At 30.3% G+C, this 7,557-nt stretch overlaps 1 long non-coding RNA gene and 1 pseudogene across 1 annotated transcript; one reads left to right on the top strand and one right to left on the bottom strand.

The window, feature by feature from the left end:
* Nucleotides 1-3,170: 3,170 nt before the first annotated feature.
* Nucleotides 3,171-4,612, bottom strand: LOC137836458 (uncharacterized). The gene is made up of 3 exons (XR_011085286.1): nt 4,359-4,612; nt 4,134-4,208; nt 3,171-3,361 (listed from the first exon to the last, which is right to left on the bottom strand). It is a non-coding gene; the product is annotated as an uncharacterized lncRNA (long non-coding RNA).
* Nucleotides 4,613-6,281: 1,669 nt separating this feature from the next.
* On the top strand, nt 6,282-7,107 carry LOC137836554 (probable CCR4-associated factor 1 homolog 9; annotated as a pseudogene).
* Nucleotides 7,108-7,557: the final 450 nt, after the last annotated feature.

The raw sequence follows: 7,557 nt of genomic DNA, 5'->3' as shown, positions 1-7,557 counted from the left end.
TTCTGTAAAACTGGGTTAAACATTGTTTCTGCGAGAAAGTTTTAAAAGGTTAATTCACCCCCCCTCTTGAACTTTGGCACTATTAAACCCAACAGGAAACACTTGGCAGAGCACCAAATTGTCAGATGCATATAGGCGCATCTGGGTGGTATACACATCCACATGTTTGTCCAGATCCGTAGTTCTGTCATACCAGTCAATTTTTAACCCTTTCCAAGTTGGTGGATATTGTGTCTCACAATGTGATCAGTGAAGGGATGCCCATTGGGTTCCTATTCCAAGATAACAATATGTATCAAATGGTTGAGTCTCGATGATGCATGAGTCATTCTCAGTAAGTTCTAAGTATGGATTGATCTTCAAAGTGGATGTCTTCTCTTGATTTTGTGTGTCATCAAATTTCTCCAGTGAAGGTGGCCTTTTATGCCTTGGTTTAAGTATGATCTTGGCTACTTGCTGCCTCATTTGCTCATTTTTTTCTCAAAAGATTCATATCTCCTCCTCATTCTTTTCACGCATGATTCGTATCTCCTTTTTGTTCTTTTGGCGCCTCTCCACGATCATTCTATGCAAGGTTTGGAACATAGCCATCTGCTCGGCGTTAGTCATTCTCTTGTTTACCATCAACCTTGTTGATACCATTTGTTGTCTTTAAATTCTATCTCGGTCCCACGGTGAGCGCCAATTGTACTTGTATAAGGCCTAGATAGTAACTACTATTGGTTGAACAATTGATGTTCATCCCTCGGTACATAAACAAAACTAAATTGGAGTAATAAGTTTAGCTTTCTTAGATATCTAGATATCAAGAACACAAACTTGGACTTAGATATCTAGATATTTCTGAAAAGTCTACTCCAAACACTTGAGCATATCCTTTCACCACCAATCTGACCTTGTATTTATTGTATAGAACTATTTGCATTTAGTTTAGTTCTATAAATCCATTTCACTCTACGGATTGTTTATTTTGAGGTCAATTCACTAGCTCTAAGTGTCAATTTTTTCCAATCATCTTTAATTCTTTCTTCATATCATTAATCCACTTCTCATCTTTTTCTGCTTCTTCAAATTCAATAGGTTCTAAAACAACCACATTACACCTTTGATAAATATCACATAGAGATCTTGTCCCTCTAACAAGAATTTCATCAACTTCAACATCAAGGAGTTTTCGGAAATTGCTTTCTTATTGCTCATCCCAATTCCATTGTTGATCTTCCATGAACTTTACATCTATACTCACAATATTTTTTTTTCATTTTATGGTTCAAAAATTTTGTAAGCTTTAGAGATGCTATATATCCAATGAAAAATTTGGTTTCAACTTTTTTGTCAAGTTTGTCTCTTTTAACATATGGAACATAAGAAAAACAAACACATCCAAAAAAATCTCAAATTTTGTAAATCTGGTGTGTACCCAAACCAGTCTTCAAATCGATTGTTTTGTTCAAAACTATAGTTGATAACCTGTTCAGAAAAAAATACAATTGTGCTTGCAGCCTTCACCTACAACTTGTTTGACAAATCCTTCTCATGTAACATACACCTTGTTATCCCGCTATGCTTCTATTTTTACTCTACTTACACAATTTTGTTGTGGGGGATATGACAGTGTAAGTTGGTGTTCAATGCTAGATTCTTCATAATATTTATAAAAAAAATCAATTGCATATTCTTTTTGCATTGTTAAACCTTATTACTTTTAAAATGCAATCACTTTGATTCTCTACAAATGTTTTATATTTCTAGAAGATATTGGAAACCTTAGTCATGGATATTAAAATATAAATCCAATAATATCTGATATAATCATCAATAAAAGTAACATAACACTTATTACCAATTATAGACAATACTCTTTGAGGTCCCCCAACATTTGTATGAGGAAATGGTTTTCGATGGTTTGAGGAAATGTTTTTCTTACTGGCTTACAAAATTGGCAAGCCACACAATCTACCAACTTGTCTTTAATCACCAAGACACCTTTGACCAAGGCATGTTTCGAAATATATAACAGTTGCATAAGACGAAAATGTTTAAGTCTTTTATGTCATAGATCAATTAGATTTAAAGCATATTGTTTAGATCTCATTTTAACTCTAAACACATCTTTACATTTAGTGTCTTTAGTCAAACACCAATTCAATTCAAATAAGACTTTGAAGCCCATTTTCAACAATATGTGCAACATTAAGAAAATTTTGATGAATGTTAGATACACATAAAACATCAAAAATATAATTCAAATTTGTTAAGCTTTCAATAACAATGATCCATTTTTCTTTAACTAAGATGTCATAATCATTTCCAATTTTCACTTTTAAAAATGATGATTTTGTCATGCTCTCTAAATAGCTTTTCATCGTTGGTCAAATGGTTTCTGCAATTGCTGTCTATTAACCATTAGTTATTAAAAGTGTTGGTTCTAGCAAAACATGTTGAAACAAAGAGTTGCTTATCTTCTTGCTCCTCCACAATTACTTTTACCTCTTTTGATTTAGACTTGCAGATTCGTTTTACACATCCCAAATCACTGTAGTTTTTACACTTGACATCTAGCCTCCACCAACATTAAGTTATCTTTTTGCGATTTGGATAAGAGAGAAAGTTCTCACCTTATTGATTTTTGGAACCTTCTTTCATCTTTTTCTTCCATTTATTGTTCTTTGTTTTTTCCACCTATAAAAATTTGTGCTTTTACATGAAAAACACATTGTATAGTCTCGTCTCATCATTGTTTTTGTTCTCTAGCCTGTAAGGCATTTACAAATTGATAGTTAACATATCTTTCACTCAAAAGTGGAGATTTTTTACTCTTATTTTTCTAATATAGTAATCATAATTTTTTAACAATATTATTTCATCAGAAAAGGGGTTCTTGAGAAGTTTAACTTTATTTGTTATACTCAAAAGTTTATCCATATAACTTTTAATTATTTTTGTCTCCTTGCACTTACAAGTCTTTGATTATTTTATTTACAAAGTATAGATTTGAAGTTTATAGTTATTGTAAAAATATTTTTTATATATAAAAAAAAGACATATTTTTGTCTTTTTTTTTTCTTCTTCTTTATGATACTTTATTTGAGTTAGATTTTCAAAACGTTCAGGAACCTCATATTTTTTTAGTACTACCTTATATTGATAGATTTGAATTCTTATTGTGGTTGGTGTAACACCCCATAATTTACATATAACTATTACAATAAAAGTTCTACCAGTTTCTATACAAACTTGGAGTTTTTCAAAAACATTCCTAATACATGATTAGGATTTATAGAAATACAAATATTTACATATACACAGCTCAAAATAAGACTCTGAACCCTCTACGGCTCTCCTGCACCTGTATGGTCATCTGCTCGTGTACATAGTACAGTCATTGCAGTTCAAACACAACAAGAAAAGCAAGGGTAAGCTAGTGAAAATAGAATTTTATAATATACACAATTATATCAAAAGAGAAAACCAAATTACATGATCAATTTCTCAAATTATTCATATTTCTTCAAATCTCAACAATAAACAATCACATAGATCTCACATGGATCTACACATCCAGAATATTCAACAAACAACGTCTTCCGGAAGACCCGTATTAAGTAAGTCCTACTAGAGACTAACACCTGATCCAAAGATTACCAGCGAATCCAACAGAAAGGATCATGATAAGTTCAATACAACCCAAGCCGTGCATCTCATATGTCACGGTGTGCATGAACTCCCCCATCAGCTTCTCACCACCTAATATCTTAGTCTATGTGACTGAGATCATCAGTGCAGCTCGGAGATCTCTGTTACCACATAGGCATCAATACTTAATACACAGCAAACATCAGTCCATACATTATCCCAAATGTATGAATTCAATTCCATACCATTATACAATATCATTCAAAAAGTTATCCACAATATTCAAAAGTTTATTTGACATAAAAAAATAACACTTTAATACTAAATCATCAAAACCCAATATTTCCACAAATTTAAATAATATATAAACAAACAACCCAATATAAATAAACACACAGCATCCCTGCAAGAGAAATTGAATATTGGGACCAGGTCCCTTCCGCATTCAGATTTTCTATCCTAGGGTGCTATTAAAAATTAAATTTAGCTTCCCTTACCTCAATTGCTTGCTTTCCAAGCAACTTTTAGAATTTTATTCCCCACCGTTTGGATAAACTTGAAGATTTACGGGCCTAATGCAAATTATCCAAACAGAACAAAATTTCAGTATATAATAGAATAAGTTGAGAGGATTAAACTTCTCAACTGACCCACCAAGATTGATGACTAAATCCTAAGGAAAAACAGAGAACAAAGAATATTTAGAGTAAAAATGAACTTACTCTGTTTGAAAATCTGATCGGGTAGAAATGTTCCTTAACTCGCCAGCTACAACGTGGTCTGATCAGATTATAAAATAGATGAATATTGGGAGAGAAAATTAAAAGAGAGGGAAAGAAAAGAATATGGAGAGAGAGAGAAATGGAGATAAGGAAGAAAAAGAAGAAGAAAGAAACTCTGCGTGGTTTAAACGCTGTTACAGTTGGTTTGTTCTAAAAATAGATCGCTTTAAGAAAAATAAAATATATTCAAAACAAGACATCGGACATTCCATTTTATTTAATTTATATTAAATTTAATTATTTTGGCGATGATAAAAGTATTACAGTACAAGTATTTAAATTTACTTTAGATGTCAAAGTTACTTTTATTCTTACAATTTTATTTTATTGGCAATTTATAAATAATATATTTGAATTAAAATTGTAAAATATTTCAGATATTATATATTATTGATCAATAATATCTTTAAGCAAAATCAGGAGAAAAGTTTATTTAGATTAAAAGGCTTGATAACAAATAAATAAATAAAAATAGTTACTTACGTTAGTTTCCTGTCAATTAGAGAATATTTTAATACAAGTGTCACAAATATACATTTTGTTAATCATTTTGATATGGTCTCTATTAAAACACAGAAATGTTGTTAATTGATGTGATATATATGTATATATTTTTTTTACTAATTCTATAATTTTTATAATATAGTATATAATTAATATGAAATATTTTGGAATTAAAAATATATAGTCAAAATTAAGTTGATAATAAGATGACAGGTTGATAATTATATGATTCTCTAGTACCATATGTAATATGTGGATAAGAAACTATCTCATTTATGTGTAGGTTTACATTTGTTTCTTTATTTTATTAACCACATTAATATTATTGAATTATATTTTAATATAAAAATTTCTTTAATTGGTTAAAGATCGATAATGTATAATATTTTAAATATAAATTTTAGATTTAGATTTTAAAACTTTTAAAATTGAGAAAAATAATGTAACATAAATAAAAAAAATTTATCGACAAATAACAATGAAATTAAATGAAACCACTTCAGGAATGGTCAACCCTTATACAAAATGATGCTCACAAAATACATTTTCATTTACCTATCAACCAAAAGGACTTCTTATTGTGTGTCCCAACTCTATCAATAGGTAACATAAAATAATTATCTGAAATTTAATTATATCAGACTTAAGTATTTGCACTTTCAAATCTTAATTTTAATACATCAATTTAGTATTTTTTATACATTTTTCTTTTATTTTATCATATAACTAAAATTTTGGTATTATATTTTAATATTTTCAAAATTTAAAAAAAAATGAACATAAAATAGATAAAATAATTATCTGCAATTTAAATATATCAATCTCATAAAATAGATAAGCTAGTTATGATTTATTTATAATCATATCCTTAAAAAAATATTTATATTTTATTTATATCTAGTTTAAAAATAAATAAGATAATTAAATCTAATTGTGGGTTGAGATATAAAAGATAACTATAATTGATTCTGAAATTTTCAACTCCTAAAATATGTATTAAAAAGATAAAAGTTTGTAAATAAATATGAAATAAGAATAGAGTGCATGAAGTAAGATTATATTTGAGGAATGTAATCTTATATTTTTTTAAATATGAGAAACTGGAAAAGGGAAAATGCAATCTTAATCTTATCTTGATATATTTAATTAATATATTGAATCATACCATAAAGAAATAATAAGTGTGATTATAAGATAAGATTGCAGAAACCAATTATATCTTTTGTAAGTTGTGTGTGATTTGGGCTATAAAAATAGTGTAGTCAGGATGGTTGGTGTGGTTGTTTTGTTGTTCTTGAAGGGAAGAGAAAAAGAGAAAGAGATATAAGAAGAGAAAGAGAGACAAAAAGAGAAAGCAACATGGCATTCCCTTGCGGTTCTGTAATGACGAGATCAGTATGGTCTTACAACCTTGAATTGGAGTTCGAGTTGATTCATTCCATCATTGCCTTGTATCCTTTCATCTCTATGGACACAGAGTTCCCCAGCGTCATCTTTCAATCACATCCAGGATTCCGACAACCACAAAATAACTACGCAGTGATGAAAGCTAATGTAGACGGTATGCATCTCATCCAAGTGGGTCTCACCTTTTCAGACAGTCAGGGCAACCTTCCAACCTTTGGAACCTCGAACCGCTTCATTTGGGAATTCAACTTTTGTGAGTTTGATGTGACACGCCATGCTCATGCTCCTGACTCCATCACCCTCCTCCGAAGTCAAGGCATGGATTTTGACAAGAATCGAAAGTATGGAGTGAGCATTGTGCGATTTGCCGAGTTGATGATGCTCTTAGGACTCCTCTGCAACAATAATATTCAGTGGATTGCTTTTCACAGTGCCTATGATTTTGGGTACATGGTGAAGATATTGAGTCAACGCTTTTTTTATATGCAACCATTTTTACCTCCCAACTTAGGTGACTTTCTTCAACTTGTTAAATTCTTCTTTGGATACAGAGTATACGACGTCAAACATCTCATCAGATTTTGTCCCAACCTTCATGGCAGTTTAGACAGAGTTTGAGTCCCTAGGTTTGGATAATAATGCCAGAAAAAGTCATCATGCAAGCTCCGATAGCTTAGTCACTCTCCATGTTTTTAATAAAATTAAAACTCTCTATTTTCATACACAACCTGACTTACCAGAACATGCAGGTGTGTTCTATGGCTTAGAGATGCCTTGATTATTTTTTTTACCATCTTTGTACTTCTATTCTTTGCAATACAATATATTTCCAGATTCTACAATAATATATATCACTCCATTTTATTCTACCTATCTCTCTTCTTTTTTTCCCCATATATATGTTTCTTCTTTAGTAATACATTTATGTTGTGATAGAATCAATCAAGAAATGTATACCCTTTTGAAAACTCATTGTACAGTGGCCAAGTAATTGAAATGAGTGTTGGGTTCTCTCGGTGTCTTCTAAATACACTCAACCAACCTATGAAATTGATTGCTTCTAGGTAGATGACGATTCAATATATCATATTTTTTTTATTTCTCAATTAATTTTAGTTTATTTTAAACTAATTATTTGACTTCAAATAAGCAGTAGAAACGGAGACGAAAATTCTCATTGTGAAATGTTCAAAGTGTTAAACTTTGAATACGCACCATGCATGGACTA

The sequence above is a fragment of the Phaseolus vulgaris genome, chromosome 4 (genome assembly GCF_000499845.2).
Source record: "Phaseolus vulgaris cultivar G19833 chromosome 4, P. vulgaris v2.0, whole genome shotgun sequence".
NCBI classification, from domain to species: domain Eukaryota; kingdom Viridiplantae; phylum Streptophyta; class Magnoliopsida; order Fabales; family Fabaceae; genus Phaseolus; species Phaseolus vulgaris.
This window is presented reverse-complemented; position numbering and strand designations above follow the sequence as displayed.